This window comes from Arvicanthis niloticus, chromosome X (genome assembly GCF_011762505.2).
Source record: "Arvicanthis niloticus isolate mArvNil1 chromosome X, mArvNil1.pat.X, whole genome shotgun sequence".
Classification (NCBI taxonomy): domain Eukaryota; kingdom Metazoa; phylum Chordata; class Mammalia; order Rodentia; family Muridae; genus Arvicanthis; species Arvicanthis niloticus.
Window position 1 is genome coordinate 85,856,939 of NC_047679.1, and position 24,675 is coordinate 85,881,613.

A 24,675-nucleotide genomic window follows, 5' to 3' on the forward strand; every position below is an offset into this window, starting at 1 on the left:
TCAATATATTTAATTTGGAATAAATTATATATACTGTAAGATACAATTCTAATTTTTCACATAAATATCAAAATAATGCGAATATCATTTTTGAAAAGATGGTTCTTCCCCCTATTGAGTTGTCTTGGTGTGATAATCAACATTCCTGTGGTAATAGAGTTAAGAGTCAAGTAAGTTTTTTATTGTTCCTAGTTTTTGATGTGGTTTCCTTCTTCTTTTCTTTCTTCTTTTTTTTCATAAGAAGCTGATTGGTCTTTCAAATGCTTTTTCTTGATCTATTGAGATGGTGAGGTTTCTTTTTATTTTATTATATTAACAGGGTATGTTAGTTGATTGATATCTAGAGGTTAAAGCTTGTATTCTTGGAATAAAAGTTTGGGATATGTCTAATTATTTTTCTATGTTGTTAGATTTGATTGGCTAGCATATTTTGGGACTGCTTTTGTCTATGGTCATAAAAATATTTTAATTTGTAGTTTTCCTTTTGGGAGGTGTCTTTGTTGAAATTGCTTCCTTCATTTTGGATTTTACAATTTTTTTATTTTGAATATAGTATTATTATTAATTCCTTGAGAATTTCTTTTCTGGACAGTAATTTGTCTGTAGAAGGAAAGTGGCAATTCTTGCCTAGTGGCTGTCTCACCACAACTGGAGTAACTCCAAGGATGCTCAATTTCTTCTTAGAATTTAACATAGGAAGCTGTCCGGAGCAGACAGGTCTCTAATGAAAATGAACATTAATACTGAAATGTTTGTCATGTCAATTCTAAGGATTTCTGGTGTTTTGAAAACCAGCTATCCATGTAAGGTAATCTGGACTGTTGCCTGTTAACTCCACTCAGCTATTTCTAAATAAAACATAGAGAACACCCTTATAATAAACTCCAAGTCATGAATTTGCTATAGTCCCTTAACTCACAGGCTGACCATCTCAAATCAGTTAAAAAAGTTAAAGAAGGACTGGGTCTTGCTCATATTCATCGTCAACTCCTCCTCACTCCCTCCTCAAGAAGCAGCCAGCTGTCTGTCAATAGCTCCTCAGTTACAGGTGGGGGCTCATGAAACCCTTCCCCACTCCATGTTATAACATCGACTGACTTGCTCTTGTACATGTCTTGGTAAATATATTCTTATAAGACAAGCTTTTTAAAATGAAAATTAAAACTGAATAACAAAGACCATTGGTAATTGCATCTTACCATAGTCTGTAAGAAGGAAGCCAGAGACACTCATGGCTATGAGCCTGTTAAAGCAATTTTTTTCTGTTTCCCACTCAACTGCAAGACAGCATGAATACTAAAGGATGATGCTGAGACACCCAGTCAATCAATTGTGGATCCATCCTTACAAAATAGATTAATCCATGACTATCCTGGGAGCAGAAAGGCCAGCTGTGAGACTCATTCCCTTTTGAAATCTGAATAACTGGAGGGACAGTCAATGTATGGTTCTATATCATCATATGGGTCAGTTTAACAAGGAGGTGGTTTTAAAAAAGCTTTTTATTATATTGTTTTATTTTTTATTCGATATTTTATTTATTTACATTTCCGATGCCATCCCGCTTCCCCATCCCCCCACCCATTAATCCCCTATCGCATTCCTCATCCTCCTTTTTTGCCTTTATACTGTTTAAATTACATGCAAGTATTAAGGTCAGTAGGTTGAGGGACTAGCAAATCCTTCATTTTGGATTTTACAAATTTTTTAAAAATATTTTTTATTTTAAAAATATTAGCACATACCAGCTATTAAGAGCTAAGCTGTCGGAGCCCCTCTCGCACACGAGGTGCTCCTGTCCTGCTTTCAGCGTCTGCAGTGAAGATGTCCCACCCATCCCCAGCAGCCAAGCCCTCCAATTCCAAGAACCCGAGAGTCTTCTTTGACATGGACATCGGCGGGGAACAAGTTGGACGAATGGTTTTAGAATTGTTTGTAGATATTTTTCCCAAAACTGCAGAAAATTTTTGTGCATTGTGTACAGGAGAAAAAGGAACTGGAGCCACAGCTGGGAAACCTCTCCATTTTAAAGGATGCCCTTTCCACCAAATTATTAAGAAATTTATGATTCAGGGTGGAGACTTCTCAAATCAGAATGGGACAGGTGGAGAAAGTATTTATGGTGAAAAATTTGAAGATGGAAATTTTCATTATAAAGCATGATCAAGAAGGTTTGCTGAGCATGGCAAGCAAGCCCCAATACGAATGGTTCTCAGTTCTTTATCACAACAGTTCCAACTCCTCATTTGGATGGGAAACATGTGGTATTTGGTCAAGTAATAAAAGGACTCGGTGTGGCAAGGATGCTTGAAAATGTAGAAGTGAATGGTGAAAAACCTGCCAAACTCTGTGTCATTGCAGAATGTGGAGAATTGAAAGAAGGGGATGACTGGGGAATATTCCCCAGAGATGGCTCTGGTGACAGTCATCCAGATTTCCCTGAGGATGCAGATATAGATTTAAAAGATGTAGATAAAATTTTATTAATATCTGAAGACTTAAAAAACATTGGAAATACTTTTTTCAAGTCTCAGAACTGGGAGATGGCTATTAAAAAATATGGGAAGGTTTTCTAGGTACGTGGATAGTTCAAAGGCTGTTAATGAGAAAGAAGATACACCCAGACTGCAACCTGTAGCCTTAAGTTGTGTGCTGAATATTGGTGCTTGTAAATTGAAGATGTCAAATTGGCAGGGGGCAATTGACAGTTGCTTGGAGGCTCTTGAAATGGACCCTTAGAATACTAAAGCACTATACCGAAAAGCGCAAGGATGGCAAGGATTAAAGTATATGATCAAACATTGGCTGATCTTAAGAAGGCACAGGAGACAGCCCCAGGAGATAAAGCTATCCAGGCAGAATTGCTTAAAGTCAAACAAATGATAAAGGCACAGAAAGATAAAGAGAAGGCCGGGTATGCAAAAATGTTTGCTTAATAAGAATTAAACTCTCCTTAACTATTGTACATTGATTATAAAAAGGACAATGTATATTACTGTCTACATGATCCCTGATGTGTTTCTCTTGATCTTTGTCATTGTTTACATGGCAGTGCTGACATAGGTTCCTTCTTAAGAAAGTGTTGCAAAATACAAAAAAGAGCTGTCTTTATAGATATTTTTAGATCATTGATTCAGTTTCTCACTTTATATTATAAGGGTTTTCCCCAGATTTTCTGCTTTGTACCAAGTTATATTTAGAATTTAATTGCTAGAAAATTTCCCAAGTCATATAACTTGTCATTTCTTTTAGAAAAATTCTCTTTTATTGTGAAAACAACCTGTTCTTATTCATGATATGGCTCCTTTGAATCTTCACTGTATGTCTTTTTTCCTGGTCAGTATAGCAAATGAATTTTCAGTTTTGTTAAATTTTCCAATCAGGTTTACACTCACTGATCATTACTCTTGTTTTTATTATCTATTTCGTTTATTCACACTCTAATATTTATTTTCTTTCTTGTGTTTGTTTCATATTCAGTTGCTTTTATTTACTTAGTCTGTTAATTTCATTTATAACCATCATAATAAATATAAAATAAAAGCTTAAGCATTACAAACATGAGCTAATTTTGAATAGCCAAAATACTTATTCAAAATATTAAATATTCAAAATATTTTTTCAGAGAGGAAGTATGGGTGCCTTGCACAATAGCATATAATCACCATTATTAGACCACCATTAACTGATCATTCACAGCTACTAGACTAAGAATAATTTAAAAGTAGACAATGCCACATATTAAGACAGTTGTAAAGAGGGCTGGTGAGATGGCTCAGTGGTTAAGAGAACTGACTGCTCCTCCAGAGGTCATGAGTTCAAATCCCAGCAACCACGGTGGCTCACAACCATCCATAATGAGATCTGATGCCATCTTATGGGTGTCTGAAGACAGCTACAGTGTAGTTACATATAACAAATAAATAAAACCCTTTGGGCCAGAATGAGCAGGGCTGGAGCGAGAGGGAGAAAGGAAGGAGGGAGAAGAGAAAGATTTCATTGTAGATATTCATTGTGCATGCTGCTGTATTAAAAAGTAAAAAAATTAAAAATAAAGATATAAAGAAAATGCCAGCCTCAGAGTATGCAGATGAGATTTCAGAACCTGGAAAATGGAAAACTCTTTGAGAGACCCTCAAAAGAAAGTTACATATTGAACTATCCTCAACCTCAAAATAAACTACTCAACATATTCTGGAGTAATAATCATATTTTCACGTGAAAATATGTGAAGGAATGAAAATGTAACCACTTTTAATTTAAGTCCCAAATTGGAAACATCACAAACATCCACAACTGATAAATGGATGATAAAGTATAATTAATACATACAAAGGAACACTGGCATGCAGTGCAAAAGAATAAAGGACTGGTACATGTTACAACATAGAAGAACTGGAGGGGGAAAGCATGGTAAGTGAACAAAACAATTTATAAAAATACCAAATATTTTTATATATGAAATATATAAAAATATATACGAAATATATGTAAAGCATTCAAAAGAAACAAATTCATAAAGATAGAGAATTGATTACTATAAGGCTAGAGGTGGCTATAGAGGGGACATCCACAAATATTTGATCTAGACTAAAAATAGTTGTAGAGTCTTACGGTACAGCACAGTGGCAGAGCTCTTGTCTAGCATATAATGACAAACCCAGTAAAAATGAAATGATAATAAAGGAAATTTTCTCAAATTACAGTGATAGTATCTTCACAATGCTGCACTTATACTAAATTCCAAAGTGTTATATACTTTAAAGTAGCTGATTGTAGAATATGTATCTAAGTCTTTAGAAACAAAATAGAGTTCCAGGCACAGTGGAATGGGCCTGTAATCCTAGAACTTGTGAAGCAGAGAAAGGTAGGTGAATCAGGAGTTCAAGGCCAGCTTTGGCTACACTGCAAGTGTGATGCCATCCTGGATGGAAGAGCTCCATGTTACAAAAAGAATAACAACTATGTGAGATATAAAAGAAAGAGATAGGACAGGCTTCAGAGACTAGCTAAGAAATGGGTAATTGTGAACCCACAAGGCATAAAAGGGCTGTCAAAAACAAATTTTTCTATTATGTTGAAAGCTCTGACCAAAGCAACATAAGGGAGAAGGGGAAGGGACTTATTTTGTCTCATATTTCAGTGTTATAGCCCATCATGGTAGTGGAGTCCAACCAGCAATAGTCAGCCATATTTTATCTGCATCAAGGGAGCAGAGAATGATGAAGGCTTATGTTCAGCTAGTGTTCTTCTACAGTACGGATTTGCAGCTCTGGGGCTAACACTGAAAACAGTAGGTAAGTCTTCCTACCTCAGCTCAACTAATTTAGGCAACACTTAGCCCATATTCCAGGTGACTTTAGATCCGATAAAGTTGGCCAATGAGAGTGACTAAAATCACTATTGAAAATAATAGGAAAATAGTCTATCAAAAGATATCCAATCATAGATCCATCATATGCTGCAAACATTAAGCAGAAGGCATGTAATACAGAAACACATTATAACTGTAGCGCACAGCCTCGCCGATAAGGAGAACGCCACACTCAGGATTCTTCTGACAGCATTTATTGAACAGCTCTTCAAGATGGAGAAAAGGGGAAGGACTCCGAGCTCAGAAAGCCCGCTGCTTAAATAGAGCTTTGGGAGACGTGCAGATCCCTCATTGGCTCAAATCTTTCATCCAATTGTCATACTCGGTTTTCGCGCCATGCGCAGGCGCATTCTCAAGTAAAGCTTCCGTGAAGAACCAGGAAGCAGAAGCCTGCACCATCTTTTAATGGCAAATGCGGCTCCTCACATATAACTGCTCAGGTATTAAAAGCAAGGACATCATGAAATTTGCAGGCAAATGGATGGAACTAGAAAAGATCTTCCTGAATGAGGTAACCCAGACCCAGAAAGACAAACATGGTATGTACTCATTGGTACATACTAATTGGATATTAGCCTTAAAGTACAAGATAACCATGCTGCAACCCAAAGAAGCTAATTAACAAGGAGGGCCCAAGGGAGGATCTTCAGAAGGAGAAATAAAATAGTCTAAGCAGGTAGATGGGGGAAGAAAACTGGATGGGAGAGGGATTAAGTGTGCAGATTATGGCGGGATAGAGAACTGTAATCAGTGGGTGAAGGGGGTGATTTGTGGGACACATTAGAAATCTAGGTCAATGGAAACTCCCAGGAATCTATGAGGGTGACCCTAACTAAGACTCATAGCAATAGGGGATATGGAACATGAAACAGTCACTTCCTGTAACTAGTCAAAACTTCCAATGGAGGCATGGGGATACCAATCAAGGCACAAAAACTTCAGCCCACAATTTCCCTGCCTATAAGAGGTTCAGGGATAAAGAGGGAACAGAAATTGAAGGAATGGCCAATCAATGACTTGTCCAGCTTGAGACCTATGCCATGAGAGAAAAGGAGTCCACCCCTGACACTTATTGATGATGTTCTTCTATACTTGAAGACAGGAACCTAGTGTAACTGTATCCTGAGAGGCTTCATCCAGTAGCAGATGGAAACAGATGCAAATACCCACAGACAAATATCAGGCAGAGCTCGAGGAGTCTTGTGGAAGAATGGGAGATATGAGTGAACCAGAGGGGTCTAGGACATCAGGAGAAGACCTACAGAATCAACTAAACTGTACACATTGTGGCTCACAGAGACTGAACCACAAACTAGAGAGTGTGCATTGGATGGAACTAGTACCTCTACATATATTTAACAGATATGCAGCTTGGTCCTCATCTGGGGCCTCTAAAATCAGGAGCAGGGGCTGTCTCTTACTCTGTTTTGATTCCTTTCCCCTAAATGGATGTCCTTGTCTAGCCTCAATAGAAGAAGATACACCTAGTCCTACTACAACTTGGTATGCCAAGGCAGGTTTATATCCATAGGAGGTATCCCTCTTCCCTGAGGAGAAAGGTAGGGAACATAGGAAAAAGTAATGTGAGAGGGAGGGACTAGAAGGAAAAGAGGGAGGGGATGCTTCAATTGGTATATAAAAGAAATAAAATTAATGGGAAAAAACTAAGGCACATTGTGGAATAATTGCTACATTAGAACAAATAGTTGAAAAAGACCCCCACAGGATACATTTAAATAGAGCCCAAATAGGTATATTGGTTAAAGTAAACGTTCAAAAAATAAAAACTGCTACATTAAAGGACTTGAAAACCACTGGAATGTTTGGTAAAACTTGTTTCCAAATTTTGGTAAAAGGAAGCTATCCAACTAGTGATAACACCCAAAACAGTTCAGAGAAGAGAACTCCTGCAGAACTGGGACTCTTACATTTGAAGAAGGAGAATTATTCAGGTGATATAGAAGTTTCTCAGAGGAATATTCTTTCAGAACTGCAGTCAAGTAGAGTAATAATAGTCCTTCATATTTATGGAGTAGGGTGGAATCTACATATCCCTGCCTAGTTGGAGTTCTTTTAGTACGGCACTGGAGCGATGTAAGAATTGGAACATTGCAGCAATTTGCTTCTCTCTATTTCAGATTTTCTGTCTTCATCTGTTACTTTCAGTAAGTTTATTCAAATAATAAAGAAAACCAATATGATAGACAAAGGTTCAGGGAGGATGAGGAGGAAGAAGAGGAAGAGGAGGAAGAAGAGGAAGAATAGGGAGCAGGAAGGGCAGAAAAGAGGATTTATTACAAGAAGATGGACTGGAATATATGAGGGTCAGCTAAATAAATTCAAAAATCTGTGAGGCAGGCAGGCAGAAATGAAGGATCATATGCTATCATGGACATGGGATGATGAAATTGTCACCAAGCTATAATGAAGGGAAAGTTTTCCAACTTAATTTTTCATTGAAATTTGACTTGAGAAATGCTAAAATGTTTTGAAGGTTTCTATTGATTACGTCATGTCTATCAAGATAATCAGCCTTAAGTCATCTGATTAGAAGCTTTGATTAGCTCTACACATTTTCTTTGAGAAACAGTCATATTAGCACTTGACTCAGTAATTTGTAAAGGTGTGTGTAAGCCAAAAATAAATTTTAATGGCCACTGTTCTCTCTCTTCTATCCTGTACTTTAATTTATCCAAGTTTAAATATTATAAAATTTCCATACTTTTAAAATGTGATTAATAAAACAGAAATAAATATGGCAATATCCATTGCCCAAAACAGAGTGAAACAGATCAGGTATATAATTAGGGATTTATTTTTATGCTAAGGTTGCCATTTTCAGACTTAGATACCGGTCATTACATCAAATATATTCTTCAGAACAGCTGTTTCTGAAATGGAGTGTGGGTTAAGGGGAAGAAATCAACAATCTGTTCCCTTAGCCATAAAAAAATCATAATTTTAATTTATATATGTGTGTATATATGTTTATATATGTGTTTACATATAGATGAGAAAAATTTTTAGACCACCATATACTACATCCCTAGCCTAATATCAGATATATGTATATATATATACATATATATATATATATATGATTCTCAAGTTCAGTATTTCCCTCCTACGAATATATAAATAGAGACAACTCCATATAAAATAGTTATTGCAATAAAGTTAAATATATCATTGTGAGGGCTATGTGTCTGTAATAAATATAGATGCAGCTTTTGAAGTTATCTTTAAATAAACTTTCTTACACAGGGGTGGATGATTAAGAATGTTTGCAAACCTCCACATAGAAAAGCTCACTTGCCATATGGCCTTCCCACTACACTTGTTATTTTAGGACACAGAAACTAGGAAGAGGAAGTAAAGGTTGATGACTTAGCCACTAGTCCCCTCAGCATGAATTGTCATAATTTCACACAACAGGTGAAATTAAGCCCACTTATGCTTAAACATACTGTCCTCCCCTTAACACATGGTCGGTAATGATAGACTTGGTGTTAATGTTAGAATCCCACACAGATTGTCTGTGAATAACCCTGTTAAATGTTTCTGCTTCCTCATAAAGATAAAGTCTCCCTAGAACAAATGGTCTTAGTTGTCATAGAAACAAGATCTTCTGGTTGATGTCAGTCTACTATAGCACCAGGAAGTACAAATTCATTCACAGACATGGTTGAAACTACTAACCTAGCTACTTACACCCAGCTCCTTGATTTCTAATGTTGGAGTTTAATAGTTCTTATTAGTTCTTGACTCTTTTATCATTTTCCATTTATAAGACAAAACAGTGAATGTAGATCATTATAGAAAAAAACATTTGCATCTGGTTAACAAGGTTAGTATCTTTTTTCTGTATAGAAAATCTCCCTTCAATATTGCTTTAGAGTAGAAAGAATCTTAAGTCATATCCAAAAATGCATACAGATCTTAAAGTGCTATATATACATTTATGAATGTCTAATTGTAATTGTGAAGTGTCAGTGATGTTAGAAGATGAAATTTTAAAAAGGAAACAAAGTTAGAAAACTTATGAATCTGTTTGTCTCTTATACGAGGCACATGTGGAGATCATGTGCTCAAGATAGTCTCAAGGTATATGTGGGTGGGAAACCTAACAATTTTGGTCGAATTGAAACAGCTTTAGTAAGGATGAGTTCCAAAAGGTTAGGAAAAGACAAACTAAGCAACGAGATGCACATGCAATGAGCTAGGAGAAAGAATGAAGGTAAGTAGTCAAACAAATTTACCTGGTAATATTAGGAGAGGAAAAAAAAATCTCTACAATAGAAAAAATTTGAACAATGTGTTCTGTATCCTAGACTCTATCAGGAGATGAATTTGAGCCTGCCATTCATCTGGAAAAATAAACATAAAGTCATAAATGCAAATATACTGAAATAAGATTGTCAACATTGGCAAATCAAATCTTTCATATGTTAAAACAGTTTATACATCTACAGCCATTTCAAAACTGATACTAGCATAATTTTTTTCAACAGATCATATCATGAAGAAATAGGAAGGTTGGAAGATAGGGCCAAAGAAGCCCAAGTCATTGATAAAGAACTGTAGATAAGGCCCTGGATGAATTTCATTTCACACTGAAGTTATAGGTGACTATTATTGCTTGAATTTTATCACACACCGACACACAGGGAAACATACACATGGGAAAGACTAAAGTGATAGATAGAGCTCTCAAACTTCAGTGAGAAAGCAAATAAAGCCACGTTATTGAATAATCAGTTAAATGAAATGGCGAACGGTAAATAGATTCCCATTCAAATGTGCCAAGCCACCTGTCATTTAACTCAATTGTCTGAGAAGCAGAAAATAACAAAGGACACTATGGGCCAAGGGGCTGGGAACCGGGCAATATTACTCACTTGTTCATGATCACACAATAGGGAACGAGGGCCTTTAGAGAGAACACTTTGGGTCTGCCATGGTGCTGTCATGGGTGCTGTCTCTACCATTCAATCTACACTTAGGTTTGCTCCCTTAACTCTTCCAATTACCACTAAACTTACCTAAAGACCAAAGAATGTGGCTATGTAGCTAAATGGCATCAAACTCAGTGTGTGTTTTCCTCCACAGATGGGATCATTAGTGTATGCCATTCTACAATTTGCCTTTCTAGTATTACGTGACATCTTTGCTGTCAGTATATATAATTCAATCTCCTTGTTAATAGCTCCATTTATATTCCATTGGATATGAATATGAATGTGGAAATGATATCACATGCTTTTTCATAGTTTGTTCAATTAAAATAATGTAGTATTTTTCTCCGTTCTGAGACAATGGAAATTTTTTTTTTTATCTTTGTGATGTCTCCTGACAGAAATTTCTATCTCCTGAAAACTGTAACTTCAACTAACAGAAAAGCTCTACAGTGCACGATGTGGATATGTGTTATGTATGTGCATATATATATATATATATATATATATATATATATACACACACACACATATATATATATATATATGTCACAACTATATATTTGTGGAAGGGAGGGGCTGACAAAAAAAACCCCATGCCATTTGAGTTCAATTTCTTGGAAAGTTTAAGAATGATCATGAAAATAACTAAAATAAAAAAGAAATTCTTATCACCATCAGTCATAAATGTTAACATATACACACAAATATTCATTCTGTTAACACATATATTCTTTTGAGAACACTTTTATTTAGAATACAACAACAAATTTAAATATTCTTCTATCGACCTGTATGTTTATATCATTTTGTGTGGACCACATTAAATGGATGTGGTCTGCATACTTTTAGATATTAATTAACTTTTCTGATTAAAAATGCCTTGTAGTAAAATTAATTTGCAGCAGTGAAATACAGACAACAAGGTTAAAAATCTGTTCAGCCTACTCCTGTCTGTTTGCAAGTTATCCTCAATTAAAAACTTCATTTATCCACTCTGAATTATTTCAATTTCCTTCCCACTTAAAAGAACAGTGGGATCAGATCACCACGTTTAGTTGTTCATGTCTGTAGAAAAGCACTAGAGAGACATAGGAGGCAGGACAGTGTGTTTGACACCAGGCCTTTCTAGATTATGATGCGAACCTGGTCTTTATGGACTATAGTGAGACTTAGCATAAAAACAAACCAGGACAAAAAAGATCACAAGAGGTACATGCCTTTATAGTTAGAGAAAATGCCAATCCAAAACTATTGTGCTGCCACCACACCTTCTTGATACTGTCCCTTTCCTCAGGAACTCAGCTTAGGAGCCTGACCTGTTTTTTTTCAGAACTGCTAATTTCAATCTCTACTCTTAATGCCCTAAATTACAGTCAGCACCTGTTCCCAAGTCATGTGCAATTACAGTTAATTCAAAGGTAATGTTTTGAAATAAAAACTCAGAGATAATTTTCTGTATTTTTGGAGATAGAACTCCCATTTCTGTGAACTTCAGTGAATAAAATACATGCATAAGAGCTGTAAAGATGCCTCAGCAGTTAAGAGAACTAGCTGCTCTTTCAGAGAATTTGGGTTCAGTTCCCAGCACCTACATGGCAGCTCAAAACTGCCTGTAATTCCAGTTTCTGGGGATCCAATGACTTCTTTTGGCCTCTGTGGGCACCAGGTACACACATAGTACACAGTCATACAAAGCAGGAAAAACACTCATACACATAAACTAATACAATAATATAAAATATTTTAAATAATGACTAGTAAAATGCATGTTTAATTATATGAAAGATTTGACCTAGCCCCAAATTATGTGTATCATGAAATATATGTGGAAAGACATGTATATATGGAAATTATATGTGTGTGATTTTAATATGTGTATATAGAAAACATCATTATTTAGTTTATTATATTTGATAAAAATATTATTAGAATAGATTAAAATTTATTCTTTTAAGTTAGAAGAGTAGATTAGGGGTGACCTCCAGTAATTGCCAAAGCCAAATAAAACAACCATAGTGTGAGTCTCATTTATTTGTAAGCTAGCCAGGTTACAAATGTGACAGTCACTCCCTATCCCTCATGTCTCTTCTAAATTTTAATCAACCAGTAACCAATGTTCAATCTTTGTACATATGCCCAGTCTCTATAATTTCTAAAATGTCATCATATAGTTATAGTCTTTTCTGGTTAATTTCTTCCATTCAATAAGTTTTCAAGTTTCTTCCATGCTGTAGAATAAGTCAGTATTGCAACTCATTTTTTACATATTTGAATAATCTAAACTTCCTGCTATTTTGTCTTTGATTGATAGACATTTTATTCCTCCTTTGTGATGTTATGAATGATGGTGTCATAAACATTAATGAACAGATATTTTTGGTGAACATAAATTTTTTTGGGGGGGGGGAGGACAGAGAGATGGCTCAGCAGTTAAGAACACTGGCTTCTCTTCAAGAGGACCATATTTGAGTTCTAAAACCTACATGACACCTTATAACCTGGTTTACTTGGTTTTCCTATTTTAAAAAATACTTTCCCTCCCTTCAACTAACCCTGTCTTTTTCCTCTCAAATTCATGCTTTGTTTTTAATTGTTATTTTTGTTCACACACATACACACATGCCTAAATATATAAACACAACTTTCTCAGTCTTTTTAGTGTTACATACATACATACATACTTTTAGGCGTGACCATTTGGTATTGTTTAACCAGTTAAGGGGCCTATCCTTAGAGAAGAATATCTCTTCTGTTTTCAGCATTTCTTGGTTTCCTGTAGGTCTTTTGTGTATTGGAGGGGCATGGGATTCTCTCCTTCCATGCCAGCGTGTCTCTTGTTGTTGTATTTGTTCAGCTCTTTTTTAGGCAGCCATTGTTGAGGCATCATAGGCTAAGCTTTACTGCCATTTCTAATAGACATGACCGTACCCAGATTTCCTGGTCCTTTGACTCTTACAATCTTTCCACCTACTCTTCTATGATGTTCTCTTCAATTGACCAGTTGTGGTTTTCTGTCATTGTCTCTATCTGTTGCAAAGACAAAGAAGTTCTTTGATGAGAAGTGAGATCCACACTTATCTATGGGTATAAAAATAAGTGGTAATTCTATAGCTCTATGTCTGATGTCAAAGGACTTGATGGTTCTGCCCTTCTAGCTTTTATGCCTGCAGCACACATCACTCTCCTGGACTGGTTCCAAATCCTATGTATAGCTCTCATTGGCAGATATCCCATGGATCTTGGACCTCTAACATCTTGGAGTCTCCAACACAACCCAAACTTTAGTTTTATAGCCTCATACAATGGTCTCTCGGGGCCTTCATGTAGGACCTGACTTGCTGCACATCGTCTGGCCTCACTGGCTTCTCTTAACCAGGAAGAAATGTTCCACAACCCCTTTGCTTGTGTATCTTTTGAGGCTGGAAAGCCAAAGCCACAAGTTCAATACTATCAAGTTCAACTACTTACTTGGGGGGTGAACCCTGATCCCATATAATCACATTTGCAGCAGCTTTTGTTGGTTGTTGCTTTTTAGGAGCACAATACTCCTTAGACCTTTTCTTTTCTCAAGTGGGAAGCTTAGCCTGGAGAGATTTGTCCAGGGCACCATTACTTTTAATTCAATTCAACACAAGCCTTGGTCCCAATATCAATTTTTTTGATATTCTTTTCCTTTTCAAACCATACATTTTTTATTTTTGTCCCACTTGCTTTTTTTCATGCTTGATCATTTGGTATTGGATAACCAGTTTAGGCAGCCTATCCTTAGAGAAGAATATTTCTCCTGCTTTCAGCTTTCCTTAGTTTCTTGTAGTTCTTTTGTGTATTGGTCATAAAGAAGAGTAATTACTAATCAGCATATGACTGAGTCAATATTAGGCTGTTTTGGAATCTCCCTCACTAAAGAAATTAGTCCACTGTTTTAAAATTCAGGCTCAAGCAAGTTATTAGGGAAAGAGCAGAAGGCAGCCACATTCTTCCCCAAAATATCACAAAAATAGCTCACTTGCTAATATTGTTCTCCTCTAAAACCTCTTGAGCTGGGTGGGCATCCACTTGTTAGGAGCCGCAGTGAGCGTGACAACATTTGCCATTACAAGATGGCGCAGGCATCCTGTGCTCCCACAAGTAAACAACTAACTACGCAGGTGCAAAAGGCAAAAGCACGCCAAAGTCACTGCCCATCCCGGGGTGTAATATGGGGTAATGAGTGAACAGCCAATCAGAAGTGAACACACCACTCTAGGGTACATATAGCAGTGCCTTTCCTGGGCTTGGCGTCTTCTGCTTCTGCTGATACAAGAATAAAGCCTCGTTGTAGTAACCAACCGAACACTGCCTCACGTGTCTCTTTCGCGGGCGAAAAGGGACTCGGAGAGGCCCGGAATATCCACTGTTTATGTAACTTTTGGCATTACTATCTTCCAAGCTCCTACTAGGATGGCCTGCTAAGCTCTGTTTACAACATCTGACTGCTCTTCTAGCACAAAGTTCCAAAGCCTTCCTTCCACATGCTTTGCAAAACCCACACAGTCAGCACTGTCCCAGCATTAGCCCACTCCCTGGTATCAAAATCTGTCTTAGTTACTTTTCTATTGCTACGATAAAACACCATGACCAAGACAACTTATAGAAGGAAGGGTTTATTTGGGGCTTATATTTACAGAAAGACGAGAGTCTATTGCCATCATAAAAGAGATCTTGTTGGCAAATAGTCATGACATAGTGCTGGAGGAGCAGCTGAAAGCTTACTTCATGATTCACAAACAGGAATCAGAAAGAATACTGGGAATGGCACTAGTCTTTTGAATGCCTCATCCCAACGACAGACATCCTCCAACAAGGCCATGCCTCTTAATTCTTCCCAAGCAGTTCCGCCAACTCTGGACCAAGTATTCAAACATATTGAGCCTATGAGAGACATTCTCATTCAAATCACCATAGTTTCTAACTGGAGAACTCTGGAGATAGAGAGATCTCTAAATCTTGCTGACCAGTCTACCTAACATGATTGATGTTCCATGGGTCACAGTGAGAGATCCTGCTTGAAAAAAATCTTACTGGATAGTTCCTGAGGAATGACATTTGAGGTTAACCTCTGATCTCCTCATATATACACACACACCTGTGCATACACGTGGTTATGTATATACCCATAAAAGACGGTTATTCATAAATCTGGTTTTGTCCTTTGTTTTAACCTTTTCAACATTGATTTTTAATAAGGAATAGTTTAGCTGGGCCATGTTGGTGCACACCTTTAATCCCAGTACTTAGGAGGCAGGGAAAGGCAGATCTCTGAGTTTGAAGCTAGCCTGCTCCACAGCTATGCATAGAAACCCTGTCTGGGGCGGGGGGAGGGGGGAGGAAAATTAGCTTATTAAACTGGGTTTGTAGGCAGTGGTAAAGAAATTCCCTACAGTGCATGAGGCTCTGAGTTTAATCTCTAGTACAGAAAAGAACATACTTATGAATCATATTGTGTCCATTTTATACATGTCATATCACTTTTTCTCTCATGCTTGCAACTTTTTCTTTATTGGGCTTTTAGTCTTTTGAACTTGATACACCAGAGTACTAATTTCCTTGTGTTTTTCTTACCTGCCATTTGTTGAGTTTTGGTACTAGTATTTTTCATTAAATGAGTCATTTTCAGGCATTATTTCTTATTTTGTTCTGCATGAACCTCAATGAATCTCATTAGTGTGTTTGTAGGTGTCTCTAATTCCTATAAAGCTCTGCTTATTGTTCTTCATCCTTTTTCCTTACTGTTCTTCAAAATGATTACTACTTATTGTTAGGTCTATTATTTCAAATCCTTTATTTTTCTTTATCTGGTGTTCAATCTTTTGAATTTAACTCTAAGTTTTGAGTCTATTTTTATCAAGGTTCTATTTTGATTTTTATACCTTTCAACTGCAGAATCACCATAAGGTCCTTCATCATGCTTTCACTTTATTAGCATTTGGTATTTGTGAGATGTTGACCCTCCTTTGAAATTGCCTTTTCATTTTTTGAACATACTTAAAATAAATAAATAAATAAGTTTCTTAAATGTCTTGCCCATTAAGTGCAACAAGACTTTACTTTACTTTTATTGTAAATTTAACTTTTATCTATTCATTTTAATGTCTCATATTTTTGGTTGAAAATTGACCATTTTAAACTATTTTTGTATGAAGTGTAGGTATTCATTTATGTTCCTTCTCTTTGTTCTTTACTGACTTGTTGTTCACCAATTTCTTTAGTAATGTGTCTAAACTATTTCACTGAAATTTCTTTCATCTGATACATTATACCTCATACATACCCTTCAGTATGTGTCATTGCAACTATGCAGGGTATCCTTGCCCAATAATGATAAGTATGGTTTTGTCTGGGTCCTCTTCTATGGGGCATTTCTAAGAGCACTTACTCAGTTTGTCCCATACCAGCCATTGTGTACAATTCAGTCAATTTGTGGATGGTGTTTTGTATCAAAGTGCAAAGATGCTTTCCTGACATCATAGATATAAAAACTTCATTGTTAACAACTTCTAGGTGAGACAAACAAATACATAAAAATATTATCAGTCATTAACATTCCTTTATTATAAAGAGCAAAATGTTAGATATGTCTATGAGAAAATATCTGGAAACCGTGGTGTTCACTATTTATTACTGTGTCTCAACACAAAATCAGACATAGTCAAGGTCCTTCCATAGGCAAATGATTAAATAATCATTGGAATATGGGATATAGAGAAGATATTAAAAAGATGTACAAAAAAATCCTCCATAGGAGTAGAAAAGAGATATTTCTCTTCCGGTCCCAGGTGCTGCGGAAGCCGCGGCTTACCTGCAGACATGGCCAAGTCCAAACACCACACACCAACAGTCCCCCAATTGACACAGAAATGGCATCAAGCAACCCATTCACAAAGATATGAATCTCTTAAGGGAGTTGACCCCAAGTTCCTGAGGAGCATACTCTTTGCCAAGAAGCACAACAAGAAAGGCCTGAAGAAGATGCAGGCCAACAAGGCAGTGAGTGCACGCACAGAGGCCATCAAGGCCCTTGTGAAGCCTCAGGCCATCAAGCCCAAGATGCCAAAGGGCCCCAGCTGCAAACTCAGCCGCCTGGCTTTCATTGCTCACCCCAAGCTTGGGAAGCGGATTCGAAGCTACATGGCCAAGGGTCATAGGCTCTGCCAACCAAAGCCCAAGGTTCAAACCAAGGCAGAGGCCAAAGCTCCAGCCCAGGCTACTAAAGGTGCCCAGGCCCCTGTGAAGGCCCCATAGAAAAGGCTCCTGCCAACATGAAGACAGATGGACTGCTGGGACACACCTACCCACACACTATTTGCAGATGATCAGTGTCCTAGGCTGTTTTTACAAATAGACTAGAGGTAAGAAAAAAAAAGCAGTAGAAAGGAAAAATTTAAATGACTAAATCCAGGAAGAGAAGACAAATTATAAAATAATGTCATTTATGATACATAAAAATATTCTGTTTCCACTTTTCATTGCATATATCTGAGATATAGAAAATTTTGGGACAGGGTGTGTTGTTAAAGTGCTCAGTGGCTAACATGTTTGCTATGCAAGTATATATATAATATATATTATCTATATTATATAATATAATAAATATTATATAATATATTATACATATAATATATTATATTATACTATGCAAGTTTTTTGTTTCCCAGAACCTATATGAAATTTAGCTGCAGTAATTCATGGCTGTGATACCACCAGTCCTATGGGGAGATGAAATATGAAGACAACAGAATGCTGAGAGCTAGTGGGTCATTTACTCCGCAATACACAGCAGCAAACAATAGAGAGCCCCTGCCTCAAACAACGTAGAAGGTAAGGAATGACACCCGAGGCTGTTGTCTGACCTCTAAATGTGCCCTGTGGCACACACTGCTATGTACATGCATGTATGTGTGCACACATGTGCACATACATTCATTCACACACATGCAATAAAAATATTGTATTTGGGGCTGGAGAAATAGCTCAGCTATTAAGAGTCCTTGTTGTTCTTACAGAAAAATAGAATTCAGTTCTCAGCATTCATGTCAGGTAGCTCACAACTTCCCGTAACTGTATCTCTAAGGAATCTGATGCCCTCTCCTGGCCGCCACAGGCACCCACATTTTTGTACATATACCCACACAGGCACACACACTAAAATAAAAAAAAATTAAAATTAATTGTGAAGCACATTTTCTTAGAAAAAGTGGCTATACTATCAAGCAAGATAACATGTATTGTCGTATAGTCACCTTTGAGGAAGAATATCGGAAATACACTCAGCAAATTGCTACTATACAAATAGGTGTTATTAACTATAATCATAATATAGTACATTAGGATACTAGATTTATCCATACATTCCATACCTACGGCTTTGCACCTTTTGAGTTACATGTCCTAGGCCCTACATGGGTGCTTGTGATTAATATTCCATACTATTTTATATATTCCTTAACAGAGTCCATAGCAAGTGATATCAATGCAACATTTTTTTGATATTTGGCTTTTTAAACTTATACTGATCTCTAGTTCATCTGTGCTTCTGAAAACGATATTGTCTCCTTTTTAAGCCTGTGTAACATTTCATGACAGCTAAGTGAACTTGTTGGTAATACACCAATACAGAGCTTAATTGCTTTTATCTATCTGCGAGCTAGTATGCACCTAACATAGCCCATATTATGGCTCCTGTTTATATTGTTTTTTCAGTATCATTTATTGAGGAGAAAAACCTCAGCCTGATGACACAAAAATACATGCAGATCAATAGAAGAGAATCAAGAGTCATATAACATCTAAATTTGACATGGGAACCAAGAATGAACAATGAATTATCTGGGAGAGAAGTTGCTAGGTGTTCCTATGAGAGATTATCTGGGTTAATTGAAATGAGAAAATCCTCCTATCGTGGGTGGCAACATCCCCTGGAATGAGATCTTGAACTCTATAAAAAGGAGAAAGTGACCTGAACAATAAATTTGTCACTTTCTGATTCTTCAATGCAGGTATGACCAGCTGCCTGAAGCTCTGGCTACTGTGGTTTTTGAAACTATGAACTAAAATAATCACTTCATTCCTCATTACTTTGTCAAGATAGTTTATCATTGCAATAGGAAAGAGAACTAAGACATCTGGCTTTTTTTGTGTGTGTGTGTGTGTGTGTGTGTGTGTGTGTGTGTGTGTGTGTGTGTTTCGAGACAGGGTTTCTCTGTGTAGCTCTGGCTGTCCTGGAACTCACTCTGTAGACCAGGCTGGCCTCGAACTCAGAAATCCACCTGCCTCTGCCTCCCAAGTGCCGGGATTAAAGGTGTGCGCCACCACTGCCCAGCTCCATTTTTTTTTTAAACTATACACACCTTTTCCTATGGTCTTCCTTCTGAGAACTGCAGTTACAGCCTTAAACTTTTGGTAATTTGTATTTTTAATTTTGTACTATTTGAGATATTTTTAACATTCTATTTGAGATAGCTCATAAGTACAGAATTCAAAATGCTCTTGTAGATAAGCAGGATCCCCGCTTTCTATTTAAACCTTCATGTCAAGACCCCAAAGGTGGACTTCAAAGAGTTGCTGGATCTCTTTGTCTTTCCCAATGTGGCCATGTTGATAAAAGCAGCAAAAACAGAAAAAAAAAACCTCATCCCTCTGAATATTTATCTGACTAGACAGCTCAAATAGGGAAAAAAGCTACTTTTAAAACTGTATTTTCTCGATGATAAATAAAGGCTAAAACACCATTCTCCATTAAGAAAATGATTGACTTTATTTCTTAGTATAGTGACCAAGGATGGTAGTTGGCCATCCTGGCCATTTATTTATGGATTCCATGAGAACTGAAATGATTCCAATTTTCTCCAAAGGAATCTAATCAGGCCACAGTGTAATAATATATTCTACTTATTGATCCCTTTGTACTTACTATTTGATGCTGCTTTTTTACTCTCTCTAAATTTATATGTACAATGTGATGAGCTTGGGAGGTCTTCTTTATGCCTAATGAAAATTTGTTTTCTTAACCTTTTATATTACCCCAAAGAACCCATTTCTAGCATCCTATCTGAAGATACATCAAGTTAGCTTTGCATTTTATATTTTAGAAATGGCATAAGAAAATATATTACAGACCTTTAGAATATGAACTTGCAGGTGTGCAGTTTGGTTAAATTTAGTTGAAGACGTTTTTTGATTGTGACTGGGTTCATTAAAATCTGTGTGTGTTGTTAGACAGCTAGGCAGTTGGCTGGTGGAGATATGCATCTTTCCAGTTGCCTGGAGTGACTTGGCTATGATCCCCTTGTCTTTTATAGCATTAGTTTTGGCATATTATATGGGTGATAAAATATAGCAATTTAAACTAAAATGTCAAAGTGCTTTTATATGCCTCTGATTTATGCCACCACCATGAAAAGCTTATCAATGCACAGAAATGAACAAAATCAAACTAAATTTGTGATATAAATATAGTTCATCTACAGATAAGAAGTTCTGCTGAGTTGTGAGACAAAGGGAATAGATAAGATAAATGTGCAGAACATAGGAAGTCCAGACTAGAGTATGCTTGTAACTACAATGAAAACTGATTTAGAGAAGCAGCAGCATAAACTTAAATGTCCAGTCTAATTATTCTACTGTTTTTCAGGATGCACTATAGTAGGATAGTTATTGCATGCTTGACATCTACATTATAAAATATAAAAAGTGGATTTATTTTATAATTCATGAATTATCCCCTTAGATATATAAACAAAAGAAAATGTATACAACACATATACAACATATTCTCATAGCCCAAAATGGAAATGGCCAAAATGTTAATCAATTAATAAGTGAATAGATATCTTATGTTATATCCACATTATTCATCAAACATGAAATTTAGGAATAAAAATAAAAAAATCCCAATTCACCCAGCAATGGGTGTTTAAAAACATGCTCTGTGAAAGGAAGCAAACACAAAAGGATATATTGCCCATTGGAGAGCACTGTGTATCTCTGTAGAGTTAAGTCACTGGGCATAACTAGAAACAAAGAGGAGAGGTGGGGCTCACAGAAATTTTCCTGCTGATAGATAGCCTAACAAATAATTCTACTTCACCAAGGAGTTGAATCAGTAATTTGTTCCAACAGTCTAAGAAACATAGTTAACAGCAGTTCTATGTAGACTGAGTCCCTGGTCACTCGTGTTGCTAAGCTACAAAACCCCATTATATGTCTTTGCTTGAAAGGGAATCAAGCCAAAGGCATCTCCTAAGTGAAACACATAGCCTCCAGCCTACCTGACCAAAGAGTGTACAATATCTCTGTCAAGTTCAGAGTCCAGTCCCCGTAGGAGTAGACAGATGGGCTAGAGACATCACTTGACTAGGAAACATATCATATATCTTCAGCTTATCACAGAGACTGAATGGTAACCCTGCCCGTCTGTGGAGATTGGCTTACAGCCATGCACTGTCATGTAGCCAAACCAGTAACCCCTACAAGCTGAGGAGTGTAGCCATTGGCCTCGTCCAACCCAGGAACCAGACCAGCAAACTCCTCCAGCTGTGATAGCCAAATTTACATCACTTCCTGTTCAGATAACCTAAGTTAAAGTTCAGTCTTGCCATAAAATGTATCCTATAACTTCATGTGATTAATGATCTTTACCCAAGCCCAAGTAGAAACACAGTCATTGACCCCCAGTTAATTATAGATCAAGGTCTAAAATACCTGTACCATGAGGGATCCCAGTATGTGTCCCTACATTTTTTTTTAGATCTCAGCTCTCAATCTCAACCAATTGAGGGTTATGTCTGTCATGGTCATGGTCAACTGACTGTGAATCTTGACCAGAAACTGTACTGACCTGTGGAGCACAGCCAATATTCCTGCCTGATAAAAGAATCGAGTTTGCTTCTCTGTGACTGTGATAAAAACCATCACCAAAACCAAATGGAGAGGAAAGTGTTTGTTTTGGCATATAGGTTATAATCTACCAACAAAGGAAACCAAAGTAAGAACTAAAGAAGGGATCAGGGAGAAATGCTACTTACTGGCTTGTTCTCCAAGACTTGATTTCTTATACAGCATAGAGCCATTTGCCTAGAGGTGGCAACACCCATAATGGGCAGGGCCCTTTCATATCATTCAGTCAAAAAATGCCCTCAAAGTCATGCACTTAGGCCAATCTGAGGGAAGCAATCCTCCAATTGATGTTCCCTCTTCTCAGATGACTATAACTTGTGTCAAGTTGACCCAAACTAATCAGCACAAGCTCCAAAACCCTAAAACACAAGTGAGAGGAAAAAAATAAAACTATAGAATTTGGGGGTGAGATTACAGGTATCAATTTAATATTGCAATTTATTTCACGCAGCTGGCATGGTAACTCAAAAAGGACAGATATGTAGTAGATACATAAAAAATTATGTTAAAAAGAAGTGATCTGGAGAGATTGTTCTGTGGTTAGGAATGCTTGCTACACAAATGAGGTTTGAATGACAACATCCACAAAGCAAGCACAGCATCCTACAAAATGCCTATATCTGAGGCTTTAAAGATTCATTGCACTCTTCTTCCCTCTGTGTTCGCAAAGGGGTATGCACCTGCACACACATGCACGTAGACACAAATAAATGAATGCCATCATTAAATGACAGAACTTGTGTCCGTCAACTGGTGAACGAATACAAAAAATGTGACACATATATACAATGGAATAATATTCAGCCGTGTAAACGAAGTCTTTCATTTTTAAAAACACTGATGGAACAGGAGATAATCTTAAGGGAAACAAGGCACAGCAATGGGAACCAGAACACATGAAATATCACCAAAACATAGCTATAAATGCTTATACAAAAATTAACAATGTCGATATGTAACCTAATTTATACCTCAAACACTTAGAAATGAACCAAGTAAGACCAAGGTTAGAAAAAAGAGTGGAAACAATAAAGATCAGAACAAAAAGGGATTAGAGACTACAAGAAACCTAGAAAATGTCAACAAAATTCAGATTTGTTTTTTAAAAATATAAATTTGGTTAGAGTGAAAGGTTGGATGAGTAAAGTCAGAGGTCACAAAGGAGGCATTAGAAGAAATAACGAAGAAATACAAAAGACTCACAGACTAGTATGAAGAACTGCAAGTCAAGAAACTGGATAGCCTGGACCAAGTATGTAAAATTCTTGATACTTCTGTCTTACAAAATTGAATTATGGAGGAAAAGAAAATCTTAGCAGTTTAGTATTGAGTTAGCAATTTAAACAATCCCAGTGAACTTCTCTCTCTCTCTCTCTCTCTCTCTCTCTCTCTCTCTCTCTCTCTCTCTTTCTTTCTTAATTCACTTTACATCCTGCTCACTGACCACAATCTTTCCCCCATTCCCCTCCCCTTCTCCTCTGAGCAGGTGGAGGCCCCCCTGGGTATTCACCCCCAACCCTGACACATTAAGTCTCTGTGAGGCTAGATGCATCCACTCCCACTCAAGCTAGTCAAAGCAGTCCAGCTAGAACACATACCACAGACAGGCAACAGCTTTTGGGACAACCTCCATTCCAGTTGTTCAGGACTCATATAAAAACCAAGCTGAATATTACTACACATGTGCCATAAGGACTAGTTCTATATATGTTCTTTGGTTGGTGATTCAGTCTCTGAGAGCCCCAAGGGCCCAGGTTAGTTGACTCTGTTGGTCTTCCTGTGGAGTTTCTATCCCCTTCTGGGCCTGCAATCCTTCCTCCTATTCTTCCATGAGAGTCCCCAAGCTCCATCCATTGTTGACTGTCTGAGTCAGCTGCTGGGTGGAGCCTCTCAGAGGACAGCAATACTAGACTCCTTTCTTCAGTTTTAAAGAGGCCTTTCTTTTCTTTCTCTCTGTCTTTTCTTTTCTTTCTTTCTTTTTAGATTTATTTATTTAATGTAGGTGACTGCAGTGTCTGCTTGTATACCTGCATGCCAGAAGAAGGCATCAGATCCCATTACAGATGGTCACTGACATTTTGGTATGTACGTTTATAGGTATACCAACCAGGACTGATTATTCCCTATTACAGGGACCAAGTTTAAATGTCACAGAGCATAGTGAGGAATGAGAAGCTAAGATATATATATATATATATATATATATATATATATATATATATATATATGAAGGATTGCAGAGCCAAATTTCATTTTTGAAAACATGCCCCCAATGATCTCTATTATAACATATATACATATATTTGTGTGTGTGTGTGTGTGTATGTGTGTGTGTTACTGTTCACTAAAACATATTTCCTACAAATTAATCAATAACTACAGTCATGAGCCATATAACATGTTTCAGTG

The 24,675-nt window shown here is 37.0% G+C and overlaps 1 pseudogene; it reads left to right on the forward strand.

The window, feature by feature from the left end:
* Positions 1-1,778: 1,778 nt before the first annotated feature.
* Positions 1,779-2,936, forward strand: LOC117694636 (peptidyl-prolyl cis-trans isomerase D pseudogene; annotated as a pseudogene).
* Positions 2,937-24,675: the final 21,739 nt, after the last annotated feature.